At 46.1% G+C, this 15,933-nt stretch overlaps 1 protein-coding gene across 5 annotated transcripts in view; it reads right to left on the bottom strand.

Moving 5' to 3' along the window:
- The window catches only part of LOC116950414 (chloride channel protein 2-like), a 97,676-nt gene that overhangs the window by 54,728 nt on the left and 27,015 nt on the right, over window positions 1–15,933 (bottom strand). The window lies entirely within an intron of this gene.

Below are 15,933 nucleotides of genomic sequence, written 5' to 3'. Positions count from 1 at the left end.
ATGTGACTTTACCGAAAGAACCAAAGAGTAATTCCTGCAGTCACGAAAGCTTCAAATCAAGTTTCATAGTCATCGTATTTCTTCCCTGCCACGTGATGGGGGAAATGTGCTTCCAGATGCAGGAGCAGCACAAAGTTCCAAAGTCAGAGTAATTTCCTCTTCAAATGAACATTGAAGCATTGATACTCATCTCTTGTTTACAGCCCTGCAGAACCAATTGTGGAAATGCCACATTTCTCTGGTGAAGCGAGTCTGCTTAGGAAATCCGCTGATTTTCCCACACAGCGGTACCAATTTAATCGACCCCAACCAGGATGTGAACTTGCAACCTTCTGATTGTGAGCCGCTCTCTTGATTGATGAGCCAATTGGGCGGTTTAAAATTCAACATTGGGTTTATAACTCAACATTCGGTTTATAACTCCTCGTTCAGTTTAAAATTCAACATTCGGTTTATAACTCAAAGAAAAACAGCGCAAGGTCGAGCGATGCATGTAAAACCAGCAGAATATTCCACTTTGTAAAAAGCAAGTTGAACTTTCAGAGGATATAACCGGACCGAGAAAGCGGGCAGAAATGTTTAACAGAGGCAACTAACAGCTCGCCAATCACTCCGTCACTGCCTTTTGCAAAGAACGTATTGGGACAAGGGTAAGAGAAAGCGAGGGGTTGTATGCCATTCATCATCCCACCGATAGGATTAACGGGTGACGACTGGTGACTTTTTTATTTTTCTGTTTTTTTTTAAACCTTTTACATTTTTATTTTTACTGTGGGTTTTTTGCTTTTATTATTTTCAACTTATTATTTGATTTTTATTTTATTATTTTTATTTTCTATTTACGTGACTTTATCGAAAGAACCAAGAATATGAATTCCTGCAGTCACGAAAGTTTTAAGTCTAAATTTGATGATGACTGGTGACGGCTGGTAATGGATGACGCCTGGTGACGACTGGTAACTGGTAACAGCTGGTAACTGGTAGCAACTGGTAACTGGTAACGACTGGTAACGGGTGATGACTGGTAACGGATGATGACTGGTAATGGGTGATGACTGGTGATGGGTGATGACTGGTAACGGGTGACGACTGGTAATGGGTGATGACTGGTGATGGGTGATGACTGGTAACGGGTGACGACTGGTAATGGGTGATGACTGGTAACGGGTGACGACTGGTAATGGGTGATGACTGGTAACGGGTGACGACTGGTAATGGGTGATGACTGGTAACGGGTGACGACTGGTGATGGGTGATGACTGGTAATGGATGATGACTGGTAATGGGTGACGACTGGTAACGGGTGACGACTGGTAATGGGTGACGACTGGTAATGCGTGATGACTGGTAATGGGTGATGACTGGTAATGGGTGACGACTGGTAACGGGTGACGACTGGTGATGGGTGATGACTGGTAACGGGTGACGACTGGTAATGGGTGATGACTGGTGATGGGTGATGACTGGTAACGGGTGACGACTGGTAATGGGTGATGACTGGTGATGGGTGATGACTGGTAACGGGTGACGACTGGTAATGGGTGACGACTGGTAATGGGTGATGACTGGTAACGGGTGACGACTGGTGATGGGTGATGACTGGTAACGAGTGACGACTGGTAATGGGTGATGACTGGTAACGGGTGATGACTGTAAAGGGTGACGACTGGTAACAACGGGTGACGACTGGTAATGGGTGACCACTGGTAATGGGTGACGACTGGTGATGACTGAGGAGTGATGACTGGTGATGACTGGTAACGGGTTGTTTAACGTAAATTCTCGACAGCCTCTATCTCAACACTTGCAAAGTGCACGTTGCAGAGTAACAAAAAAACACAATCAAGCAAAACAATCAAATAATAGTGCGATATTACTACAAGAACCTTTAGTTTAGGACTCCCCTCCTCTACTCTGTTCATAGTAACTACAGGTTGCTAAGGACTCCCTGCCTATATTCTGATCAGTCACTACAGGTTGCCAATGACTCCCCTCATCTAAGCTGTTCATAGTAACTACAGGTTGCCAAGGACTCCGCTACTCTACTCTGTTCATAGTAACTACAGGTTGCCAAGGACTCCGCTACTCTATTATGTTCATAGTAGCTACAGGTTGCTAAGGACTCCGCTACTCTACTCTGTTCATAGTAACTAAAGGTCGCTAAGGACTCCCTGTCTCTATTCTGTTCATAGTAACTACAGGTTGCTAAGGACTCCGCTACACTATTCTGTTCAGTCACTACAGGTTGCCAAGGATTCCCCTCCTCCACCTCTCCTCTACATATGTGCCTCTATTTTGAGTCTGTCTTGACTGGAATGCATTTTTTACTCCTTTCAGCAACCATTAAATATTGTGGGATTGTCTTTAAACTTGCAAGGGCTTCAGTTTAACGAGTAAACAAATTAAACCAGGAGGCACGACCTTGAGTGGCACCCTAACGATTGATTGCTCTATTTAGAAAGAATACTCAATATTGTATACATGCAAATATTTTTTACATTGTTATATCAATTTCACAGCAGTGATGATTTATATGTAGAAGAAATAGAAACATGTGAATGGAGAATTTATCTCCTTCCTGCCTAGCGACAGAGTGAACTCTTGTCATCTTAGGGTTATGAACGGGGCGATCTCATGAACTTCAAAACCTGTGCTGCTGGCCTTCTTCTCAACATAACGCACTTATTACGCAATGCAGATACACGTGCTTTACCAAATTTTAAAGGGAACGTACAATACTAACGTAACAATAACACATTCAGAAAATTCCAGCATTAACATACTTATCAAACACACACAAGGAACACTTAAATGGGTAAGACAGCTTAAGGCTTATTGCCGCTAATCTAATTCTGCATCTGCACATTATTCAGAAGCGTATTCCACAAATTAACGCGGCCCTTGAGAGCAGGTGCCCAGAACGCCGTCCTCCCAGGGAAATGCTTTCGTTCACCTGACGGCAGCCCACGTCGCTCGTCAGGAGCGGGGGCGACGCCGCGTGTCGTACTCACGGCTCCGAGTGACGGTGCCCCGGCTGCAAGGGCTGCGGCAGGGGGCATGACCCAAGAGGGGGCACCGATTCTGGCCACGCAACCCCCGTCCAACCGCTGCCAGCGCCGCCAGCGCCGCCAACACCACCACTGCGGCGGTGGCAGTGTGGAGGCCCATCCTCAATGCTCCCCATGACGGTTCGCCATTCCCACCGTGCAGCCCCGCAGAGCCCATTTATGAAAAATTCTCAGTCTCGACCCATAATCAAAATGGTGGCTTTTTTTTAACAAGTACAGGAAGTTCTAGATTTGAAGCTTTCGTGACTGCAAGGATTCATACTCTTTGCTTTTTTCGGTAAAGTCACGTAGGAACAGCCACCTGAAGACAAAAGCTTGTGTTGCCTTCGAAACGTCGTGATTTAATTTAGTTGTTTTCTTTTCTTTTATTTACGTGACTTTACCGAAAAAACCAGAGTAAGTACAGGAAGCTTGAAACCCACCGAATAAAACAATAAATAATGTTTTCTGTCCAACTGGGAGAAATTAAATATGGGAAGGTCTCCGGGACCACAGCGAGGGCCAATATGGGCTCAGCAAGAAAAAGTATCTGGGAGGAAACAGTCTGCTTGTGGGGAAGTGCAGCCCTCTGCTCTGGACATGACCAATAACAGAATTTGCAAGAAAAATTACATATTCTACCTAAAAAAAAAATTGGAGCCCATCCAAGGCAGGGGCGGTAGAATGCGAGTGCGGCAGTGGCGTCCAAGAGCGGGGAGCGTTGCTGTGCGGCGAGGCCATCGTGCCGGTGCTCACACCTCCTCACTCCCCGAAACAAAGGACTTCCATCGTCCTATCGGCTTACACCAAATTAGACTCCTCGTTCATTTGTTTGATCCAAGACATTCAGACGGAGTAGCAAAGTGGTCAATTTCTCTGGGGATCGCAGACCAGGTGAGACCTGGCACTGCCTCGTACATTTGATGCATCTCTGAAATATCAACCGCAGTGCACAATAAGGTCAGCAGACCAACTCTTATTGAAAAGTGCTCAATTAAGTGGCGTCGGCGGTGTGCACATGTGGTATAACCTCGACTGCGGAATGCACTCCATACAGAGTTAAACGCGCCAAACATCCCTCATGCACTCCTGGCCGACCTCACACGTTCTCCTTGTTGAGATGCAGGTACCCTTGCTGTGCGTGTGCGTACCCAGCCCGTCTAACCGCACAATGCTTGTAAAACCGACACATGCTGTCAGCGTCCTGCTTTGCTAACGGCGTGGAAGCCATTGAGAGTAATCATATCTCTCAAGTGAGCCCTTGGCACCATCCGTCACGCGGCGCACCGCGTAGAAACGGGCACCCATGCCAAGGGCCTCGCTCGCTCGCTGCACCGCGGCCGGCGCACTCCTCCTGGCACGATGGGAGCCACGTGTGTGGGCGCGCCGGCCATACGCCGGAATTTTCTCAACGAGTCCCAGCGCTGGCCGATTACCCCGGGATGCACGGGGCCACATGAAAGTCACCCCGTGTGCTCGCGGCACCGTGCCCGCCCACATCTGGGAGTGGATTCTGCTGTGGGAATTCCAAGCAAGCGAGCCAACGAATGAGCGAGCAAGCAAGTTAATATGGTATGGCCACTTCTCGGTGCATTGTGGTTGCGCAGCGCTCACCGCTCATTTTCGTAAATATCCCGCCATGGTCATGTGTCCCTCAACCCGATCGGCTGAGTGCGGTGTCCGCGCATGCAGCCAGCAGGGTCACAGAGACCCCCGCCACAAAGGGGTCTCTGTGGCGATGTGAGCCTTGCAGAGTGGCAAGCCAGTGCAGTCACTCAGAGCTCTTCCTTGAGAAATACACTTCTCGGGAATGAGAGGAAATATCTCTGTCTAAAATGCCGCTGGTGTGGTAACCACCAATGCTGCTGCTGTGGCTGTAGAGGCTGTTACTATTGCTGCTGCTATTTTGCTACTGTCTGCTGCTGCTACCGCTGCTGCTGTGTCTACTGATGCTGCTGTCTACTGTAACTACATCTGCTGCTACTGCTGCTGCTGCTGTATCTGCTGCTCTATCTGCTGCTGTTACTGCTGCCACGAGTGATGCTGTGGCTGGCGTGGTGGGGGTGAGTGTGGTGAGAACTTTACATCAGCATCTTGGCCAAGAGGCAAGAACACAAACACGGCTCCTACTCGCCGAGTTTTATTTGGAGTCTAATAATGGCCGCGAGAGATTGATGGGATTCCGCAGGCACTGATTTGATGGTGAAACCCGTTGACGCTATGAGATCGTGATGTGCTGTGTGTGGGAAACCTCGACTTTTGACATCCAACCCCATCCATGGGTTTGTGAAGGCAACGGGTGCACACCCCGCGAGACAATGAGGCTGCTCAAGGTAGCCGAATGTGGGTGCCTGTTTCTGACCACAACTGTCTATGTCCTCTTGTATAAAACACAGAAAGGGATGACCCCCATTAATTTGGACTATTTTAAAGGACAAAATTAAGTACTGCTGGTGTTTTATGCAACCGGACGCTGGTTTCAAATTCCATTTGATATCATGATGGTGATGATTGACTGATTGATGATGACAGTTTTGATGATTAATAGTTTAATGATAATGATGATATTATTAATTAATTATGATGGCGATAATTGAAGATGATCACAATAACGACAGTAACAATGACAATGGAAATTATGGCGGTAGCGTCAGCAGCCCTGTGCTCGAAGTCCGTGACTCTCGGGGCTGCCTCTGTCCACCCTCCGCACGTGACTCTTCAAGCCGGCGCGTCAGCCTTGTTGTGTTTTGTTTAAAGCGCGCACTTCCACTAAAGGTATTCGTCGGGAATGGAAACACAGCGGCGGAGGAAAGGTCAAGTTCCCGGCACCCGCCGGAAGAAACTCCCATGGGCACAGTGGCCTTTGCTGAGCTATTAATAGCGGCGGCGGTGGCAGCCCCGTTGCCCCGAAGCACGAACGCCGCGAGTTACTTCAGCCCCTGCTCCCTCGGCCTAGCCCAGCGGAGAGTCACGCTCGCTGCGGGGAGTGCCACCCTCTGACCCGGACGCCCCTAACTCATCTCCACGAGCGGCGTAGCACTCGTGGCGCGGGTGGCGAGCCGCGGTGTGAGATGGACCCAGTGCTCTCACGTGCAGAAGTAGTTTCGTGGCACAGGGAAATCTAAGTAAAACGCCATCTCATCAATTAATTAGTATGCTTAGTTAAAGCCAGATGAAAGCCCATGGAGGCTTACCAGCTGTCTATCAATGGAGACAGGAGTTACTCTCACAATACAATAAAACACGTAATCAAGGTCAATCACTGCATTGTGCGAAACCTTAAATACTCATCATCATGGTTATCATCATCAGCCATGGTCAACCCACTGCTGGATGAAGGCCTACACAAGCCACCGCACCTCTCACGATCCTGCGATGTAATAATCACACCGGCATCGTCTTGGAGATCCCCATCGCTGTTTCACATCCTCCACACTCCAACACTCTCCTGGCTAATCCCCTTGCTGTGGTCTCTAACCCCCCTGCCTCCCTTTTCTCTATTTGGAGTCGTCGGAAGGATATTTTAATGAGCGGGACAGCAGCACGTGGTCAGTCTTATGCCTCTCAATGGGTTACTGACCGGGAATGTCTATGTTGTTTTCATTACTTTTTTTTGCGAACTTAATTACATTTACTGATTTAAAAGTTAAGCAAATCTTCCCAATTTTAGTCCCGTTGTGCAATCGGTGTTGCATCATGTGTTAGAGAACTGTAATCCATCCGAGTGGCCTTTTACCTAACCCCCATGGACAGAAGATGCCCACACAAACTTTCTCTCCTGCATAGGAATGTTATTATTTAACATTGATTTTGTTTCTGCAATATTTCGATTTATCGCACGACACAACTGTTTTTGTTCTAATTACAATTTTCTTTGTTGATGTACTTTAGTTTATTTGTTCAGCTTTCATCATTTTTGTGACCAAGGTCACCCTTGCAAATGAGATTATCCTGGTAACTTAAGTTCACAGCTCGTCAAACTAAATAAACTTGAAACATGATAAAACAATCCCACGAACGAGAGTTTGGCTTAAACTGCCGTGACAAGTCTGGTGCATGTGTGTGGCTCTGGTCACTGCGCTGCGGCATGCCAGTCAGACATAAGTTGCAGTCAACCCGATTATTTTAATTCTCAGACGTGGAATTTGGCAAAATTGTGTTTAAAATCAACTTAAATAAGATGGTTTTAGGAGGGGTCATCGGTGTTAAGGCTCAGACAATCGAGTCGCTACACTTGAGGACCTGGTTTTTCTCATGTACAGCTGAAACCCGGATACGAACCCACACTTCAGCACTGTTGGAGCATTGCACGGACCTCGAAGCCACCAGGGCGGCTGTGTAAATGAGCCGAGTTTACGTGAACGAAGTCGGTGCTGTCACCGTGTTCACAAAATATGGCACAGCGCCAAGCCAGCCAGGGTACCATCTGCATGCTGCTGAACACGGTATCTGTTAGTGCAGTAATCAGAGAAAATATGCAATTGCCTCCACCACCAACAATGGCACTAATCGCCATCACAGGGAAGGCTTTTTGCTGTTTATAATAAACATGAACCAAAATCAGTCCAGAGCTCTGCTCTGCAGTCCAGAGCAAAATCAGTCCAAAGCTCTGCTTTGGACTGATCAGTCCAAAGCTCTGCTTTGGACTGATTTCTTAATTTAACCGCGTGATTGCCCGCTGAGATTGATTTCTTGCTCCACGGAGGCACGAGTAAGGCAGTTATTTTTACTTGTGATTTAAATGAAGATGGTGTTTGGTTAAATAGCTGCGTCCTGAGCTACGTCCACCTCCAAGAGAAACATTACTATGGCCTACACTCGCTAAATATATTTTCTTTCTCTGGATTATGGACTCACGAATTGCACGGTTGGCAACGTACATTGCAAAAAAAGTTCTACATACAAAGTTTAAAATCATGTTGGTAAAAAGCAATACTCTTGAGGAAATACAATCTCATGGAGTTTTAAAACCCATTTTCAGGAGTGCTTTGCTTGGGCTGCGGTGATGAGTCTGGTGCGCGCCAAGCACTGCCCATCGCAGGGTTATCATCGATCACGAGTCGCCGCACAACACGGCTGCCCGCGATCCATCAATCTAAGATGGCGAGCGTCGAAAATTAAACACAGCGCAGCCTCTACCGCCGAAACGTGGCTTCTGCAGGAGCTGCTGCAGGGGCAGCAGCTCCTCAGACGAACAGCCACCACGGTGTGAGCAGCTCTCCCCACATCTGCGCTGCCAAGCGTCGGTGAGCGCGCCGCTCGTCGCGCTAAATTTGGCTCTCACATGCTCCCGTTATTCATCTGCCGAAATGTCTCCCCCGACTAGGACGGAAAGCGAGGGCGCTCAGTGAGCTTCCGTGTGCCCCCCCCACCCCGTTGAGGTGAGGCCTCATTCGGTGCCAGCCCCTTGGCCCTGCAGAGTCGTTTTCAAGCTGTGCGCGCCTACGCTCTAGAAGGATAGGGAGGTGCGTTTCCTCGCAATTTTCGGCAGAACAATGCCTCTGCTTTTAGACGACAATTACACGGCGACGGCACTCGGAGCGGCCCTACGAGGGTTTATGCGGGCATTTCCAGGACGACCGCGATTACGCGCGTCTTTGTTTCTTTGCTTTCCCCAAACAGATCATTCTTTGGGGCGAGCAAGGGCTAAAGAATTAAGAATAGCGCAATAAACAATTAGAGCTGCCGCGGTACAAGGGCGTGCAGGGGGCCCAGGACGGGCACCGCGGGCGCGACGGCTAAAACGAACAAAACAAACAATGTCTCCCCCTGCTCGAGCCCGCGGCCACCTCACGTGAACGCGCTCACTGATTAACGCCCCGCGCACGTTCGCAACGGTGACCTCCAGGAAACGGCAATGTTGACTTTTCAGAAAAAGTACTGGCCCGCTACTTGAACACACGACGAAATATGTTACTTTTATTTCAAATTGGTTTATTAGTGCATTATCATGGTTTGCTTCACGTTTGAAGTTTACGAATGGGTAAACTATTTGTACATTAACGATCATGAGAAGAAATATCATGGAAGACAGACGCCGTTTAACCAAAAAGACTACGTTTACCGAAGCAGTGGCTGCTGATGGGAAATCATTAATGACAATTAAAGTTGTTTGTTCATTTTTCAACTTTCTTACTGTCCCAGGCGATCTCTAAAAACAAGCTGGTGAATCTCTCTGCCCTCTTATGAAGAAGCACCATTACCTGAAACGTCGGACTACTCGATATTGTTTTGTCGTATGGCAGTGTTAATGATTTCCTCTATGCTCATAGTATTGAGTGCAATTGTTGCTTCTTAATTGATCACACGCATCCAGATAACATCAGCACAACGTATATATACATACGGCACGCGTGGTCAACCTTCACGCAAATGAATTACAGGAACAAGCAGGTACGTCAGACGCGGCGGTCACATCTATCAAAATAGCCTGCTGCGTATGAACGCTTAGAAACCATGAAAGCTGAAAAAACACTCTTATGTAATGTAGTCATTAACTTACAAGCTTCTGTGTGCTGGGCTTTAATTATGTTACCAAGACAATGACCGTGTATATGTTACAATATCAAAACTGGCACTGACTTGGACGTGAAATTTAAAACAATTCTTTTTCAGACAGGAAAAGCAAGACTCCACCTTTTGGCTGCATGGCCATCCTGAGGAATGTGTATGTGTGCATGGGTATATTTGTGTGTACACATGCAGGTATGTATTGCAGAAAGAGAAAGATCCCTCATGTAGCCTTTAACATACTGTGGGGCAAGTGCTGTTCGTGAGCACTTATGCAGTCCGGCATGCTTGACAAAGGGGTGGGTGGCCAGCACATTTGTCTCCCCAGTACTGATGTGTACACACCATACCAGGCACCCAATTAAGGATGAGTCGAACTAGGGGAGGCTCGGGACTGGTAAATATATTCACATGTATGTTGAACTTCTTTTGCACCGTACGAAGCCAACCATGCTAATCGGAGGTGCTATTCATCAGTCTTATTGGTTGTAAGCGGGAATCACACTCAAATCACTGAATTCGTAGCGCAATGCATTAACCACTATACCACCGTTCCCAACGCGCATTACACACATGGACATATGTTGTTTAAAAATACAAATGGCTTTATTTATGGGGAATAAAGAGCAATGCACCGCGATCAATCAACAGTGGAGGACCACTTTGGTTCATGCTCAGCACCAGCACAGCGGATGGCACGACCCAACTATTTAAAACCGATACGCTATCAATACATTCCCCCCCACTCCCGCGTGACCAGCGCGCATCGCAAACCGCCCACGGCCAAGTTTCCTAAACACCAAAAATAAACATTGACTGTTTTTCCAATTAAGTATTATGTTCTGTTTCGTTACAAGCCACGGAAGTATCCAGATTTTATGGACTGCAAGCGTCGTAAACTCAGAATGAAGATGGGGAGACCCTTTACGAAGATGAACCCACTCATGAAGATAGTTGAAGGTTTATTGGTTAAGATTTAATAACGCATTTGCACGTTCGCAAACACAAAGACAAGTGTAGCCTGTAACTGACATGAGCCAAACGCAACATTAACGATGAGTGTTATATTCTTGGTTCTTTCGGTAAAGTCACGTAGAAGGGAAACAATAAAATAATAAAAATATAAAACAATAAAATCCTCACGACGTTTCGACTGCAACACAAGACGCACGACTATGATGTATTCACGTCTCAAGACAATGCACTACCATTGGCATTCGCCATAACCACTGCATTGTGAACTCCGTGTTCTGAGTTACATATTTGGCCACGGATAACACCAGTGATCAGTGGTATCAAAAGCGGTTCTGGGTGGCCGCTTCACCAACCCACACTAACCAGCATGGGGAAGTATGGTCAAACAACCCCGACAACCAAAATGGCAGATGGAGACCTTCATATAGCAGTGGATTGACAAAGGGCTATACATTTTCATTCATATTATAATTGACTGCACGTTAAAAATTAAACGTGAGTAGCTGAATATGTGAAGAAGTGATGTCCTGTGTGTTGCCTGTGTAAGGTCCAGTGTAACACAGCTGAGTTATGCAACGGATCAAGGCTTCATCTCAACAAACGCAAATCATTTGGCCCTGAACTCACAAACTAAGACTACTATCCTTGTCTGTATCTCAAGCCTCATTGCTATGGTTTGGAGAACCAAGTTGGTCAAATGCCGGCACCAGGCTGGGTCTGAGGACCGAAATCTCCATGGCGGCCCGGCCTGCCCACAGTGGTCCCATTGCAGTTCCAGAAACGGGCCCCGGGGTTCTCTTTCCAAACCGTTCCACGATCTCACAAGCAGATGTGACATGACGGGGTGAATGCCGAAGCAAGATTACGCCACTCATTTTGTTGAACTCCCCGTCTGTGTTTGTGTTAAGGTTACACAGTGGAAAAGTCCAAACATTTTAGATTTTATTTAATATTAGACTAACCCAACCTATGCCGACCTTAAACTGCATTTTGTTAAAGATCGCTGTCCAGATTCCACCACAATCCAGTCACCGAGAGCGAGAAGACGGACGACAGGGAGAAGCTGGGCCCATGGGGGCCTCTGCAGCTCATGGGGTGTGGTGACCCAGACCTGGGCACTGGTGCTGATCCTAAGCCGGAACTCGGTTGTACCTGGGCTGACATTCCGAGTGGCACGGAATGAGGCAAGAGTTTTGAGTCCACGTAGAGATGTTGGCATTCTGTAGCGTCCGTGTGTCTTAACCATGCACTCTGTTTTCGGGTCTACATATGACTGTTGGGACAAGGTAAAATAAACATTCCACCGAGGAGATGAAGTGAGAAGTTTGTGTGCAGGTCCTCAGTGGACTATTACATTGCAGAATCACGACAAGTGGCAGTGACTTGGGAAGGCCTTCAGTGAGTTGGCTATGGCTGCTGATGATGATGAAAAAAACGTGAAACATACAGATCTTAACTTTTGGAGAAAAGTATGCATTTTCTTGTTATTATTCTTGGGTCTTTTGGTAAAGTCACGTCGATAGGTTCAAAGAAAATAAAAAAAACTACGACGTTTCGATCGCAACACATGCAATCGTCATCGGGAGAAAAAATTGCGGGAAAACTGCTGAGGGAGGATGTTTTCAAGGTTTGAAATGGGTGTAGCCCAAGGGTCATAAGCGAAGTGGGCGGGGCTAGTCATGTTAAAGTGAGAAATTGGCATGTAAATGTAAGATCGGAGAGCCACCGCCACATCGAGGAAAACGAGCAACGGTGGCTGTGTGAGTGAGACATTTAGACATTTAACCTGTTAATGTAACGAAAATAACTACTAACATCGGAAGGAATGATGTAAATATCACAGCCAGTTATGACTTAAACTGTTAATAACGTCCTTCCAATGATTGCTAAGTTTGTACCCATCTCGGTTTAAATTGTGTCTGTGTCTATATATATGGATGGCTTCATGAACGAATCTTTGTTGATAGCCAGTGGGCTTGCAAAGTACCTTCGTCTTAGATAAATCAATTTCGTGTGAAGCCACCGCATTAAAACAATGATCAGCCACGGCCGAGGTATTGGTCCTACTGTTTCAGATCTGCCTTGTGTTCACGAATACGGTCCGAGACAGTGCACGTGAAGTTTTTGCGATCAGACACATTGTGTTTTACCATGTCTCAGTGTGTGAGCAGCGTTAAAATTATTCTTTGATAAGGAATTAAGTTGTGTTAGTAAATTGACACCCTCTGCCCTGCCTGGGGCACGCACTCTCTGCTCCGCACGCAACCGCAGGGGCTGCTGGCTCCTTAAACGAGGAGACTCGAGCTCACTCTCACAAAGCGCAGCAATAGAGGGACGCGTATCCACAACAAGAGATGCTCGCATCGCTCCATTATTGTGGCAAGCCTGGCAAGCGCATTTTCTCCTCTCGGATTCCGACGTCGTTACATTAGTCACGTGAAGGCGCGCTGAATGGGATGGCTGAAGCTCGCGCATGGGATGTGTCACATGCACACACTCCCTTGAGAGCGCTGCTCACACGAGGAGAGAGGCCGGCCTTGGGTATTCACGCGGGCTCTGACTGGCGCAGCCATTCTGAGTTTTAAACTCAAATTCATAACGCTTTACGCTTAATGGTTTCTCATACGCTTAATGGTTTCTCATAATCGACCGTGATCTATCCACTGCTGGATCAAGGCCTCTCACTGTCGCCCGTGTTTCAGCGATGTAACGATCCATCCAGCTCCTGCACATGAGCAGATTTCATGGCCCAGAGGTAACGCGTGCACTGCTTGTTGCAGAGGTTCGCGTTTTGAATCTAGCTGCCACCTTGATGAACCATCTGATCATGAGCACCGTCTGCTTCACAGTGGATGCTAAAGATCCCCATGACGTCATTCGCAAGGGTAGGCCATTGTGTGCCAGTGTCACGGTCCAAATTTACCAAGTTTTAGAAACTATTTCGCAAATTACTCAATCGGGATTTACATAACAACCATTGCCTGCTACTGCAAAAACTTGGCAGGACCCTCCTGAAAAAAAGGTCTTCCTGGGTAAACAAGTATAATAACAACTAAATAATCCCTTCTAGACATGACTCCTCCTGCCCAATATCATGCCTCCGAACTGGTAATACGAAGTAATGACGTTTCGCTTGTTCTCGGATCCACATGCCCCTCTCTCTATCTCTCACTGTAATTCTGAGGGTGTACCTCTCCACGCTTCGTTGCAAACTTTTCAGCTTTTGTACCATGTATTTTGTCAATTACATTATTTCTCATCCATATATCAAATAAGGTAATGCACACTCATTAAACACTTCCACCGTTGGGCACATCGATTTGTTAATCTTCATTCAGTTCAGCTTTACAAAAGTACTCCAAGCTGCTCGTGTCCACATCTTACACGTCATCACGTAAATCCCGGTCCGACTTCAATATAGCTCTCAGTGTAAGCACTCCAATGTGTTTTCCAGTTGTGCCTCTCTGACAGATATCTTCAAACGTTAAACGAACTTATTGTACACAACTCTGTTTATCTCATATTTATCGAGAGCAAAACACAAACGCACACAAGAGCTGAGCTTTGTATAAACCTGATGATGCTGGCTGTAATAAAAAAAAAGTTAAACATTTTGCTCACTCTTCAACAATCCGGTGGTTTGCTGCAAACCCAATGCAATTGGGGCGTCTGCCCTCGCGAGACGCCTCGATTGGCTCTGCACTGGGTGGTGGGGGTTAATGCTGAACGCTGACATCACACCGACTACACGATGATCTAACTCAAAACAAACTAATTATTCATCATACATTAACTCAACGCACATATTCGATAGAAGGCAAGATAAATATACTTTTATTTTTAAGACCAAAGTATGACTGATGAACGTGTTAAGTTATTATTATTTGTACTAGTGCACCACTGCCAATGCAGCAGCGGAATCACCAATTAATCAGTTAATTTTATCCTGGATAGAAGGGGTCAGTCAAAGAGCCACACTTTTGTCCAAGTTAATCACAAACGACACTCGATGTTTTTCTCTCCAAAAATTGCAGTAGCTAAATGAAAGCACAAACATACCCGTGGACAGCGTTAACCACGTGAGATTTGCTGATGACACAATAACATAACTGAGCGAAATTCATTACAGGAAATTATTTAAGATCACAACACAGAAGGCTTGCAGAAATCTATCAAACAATAATGCTTTCATAATAAAGGTTTTTGGGTTAAAATTAACCTAAATTTATAAATGTGTCGTACATAAATTATCAACAGAAGGTGTATATCGGATTAATTGTTTATGTGGCAGCTGCTACATTGGGCAGAAGGGACGTAACATCAGCGTAAGACTAAAAGAACATCAGAGAAATATTAAATTATCTCAAACACAACTGTCGGCAGTGGCAGAACATGCTTGTCAACAAGGACACTCAATTGATTTTGACAATGTTGCAGTGGTGTGTAAAACTAATTATTACTGGTAAAGACTAATTAGAGAATCCACTGAAATTGAGAGGAACAAGAATAACTTTAATCGCTCTGACAGCTACAGGCTTAGTGCGGCCTGGAAGCGTATTATTAAATAATACACATTACATTTTGATTTAAAGAATTACTAATCTACAACTCATTACTAATCATAACCAATAACTGATTACTAATCGATTATAAAATTACCTACCCCCCCCCTCCGCCTCTAATCACTGCACCTGATATGAGTTAAGTGATGACGTCACCCTGCTGCTCTATATAAAACCGGGAGCAAGCGAGGGCTTTACCATTCTGGCGAATTGCCCGATGATGCTGGATGTATTTACCAGCGAAACGTCGTACTCAAACTGTAAATGTGGATTCACTCTTCAACACACCGGTGGGCTAAAGTAGTGAATTATTTGTCTTTTGTCAACGTGACACTTTTTTTGCTGATTGGCCGTGTCAGGTGGTGGAGGGTTACGACACATTTATAAATAAACGCGATCTAACCCAAAAACCTTTATTATGAATAATATTGGTCGCGAAAGCCTACGTGTTAAACTGAATAATGCTTTCATTTGTGTTGTAATGAATAGGAAATATTGTTTCCTCTGACAATGAGGCACCCGTCAGACACGAAGCACGATACATTGAGGGCACAATGAGAGGAGGCGACAGTGAAGTCTCAAGACCGAGCGGCGCTTTGGGCTCGCTCCACTTCTGCTCAAAGAAGGAAAATTCCCCATTTTCTGAAAACTTAAAAATGAAATTATTTTTGAAAAATATGCAGCCACATGTATTACTCGAGCTCACCGATTCACTCCGATCACTCACTCACAAGCGGCGCTCAGTCGCCTTATTGCTCTTCTATCACTAATACCATTAGAATGGTTGGCGACGTACAATGCTAAAGAAGTTCAACATACACACTTGCATCTATACATTC

The sequence above is a fragment of the Petromyzon marinus genome, chromosome 39 (assembly GCF_048934315.1).
Source record: "Petromyzon marinus isolate PM22_M1 ecotype Great Lakes invasive population chromosome 39, UKy_Petmar_22M1.pri1.0, whole genome shotgun sequence".
Classification (NCBI taxonomy): domain Eukaryota; kingdom Metazoa; phylum Chordata; class Hyperoartia; order Petromyzontiformes; family Petromyzontidae; genus Petromyzon; species Petromyzon marinus.
This window is presented reverse-complemented; position numbering and strand designations above follow the sequence as displayed.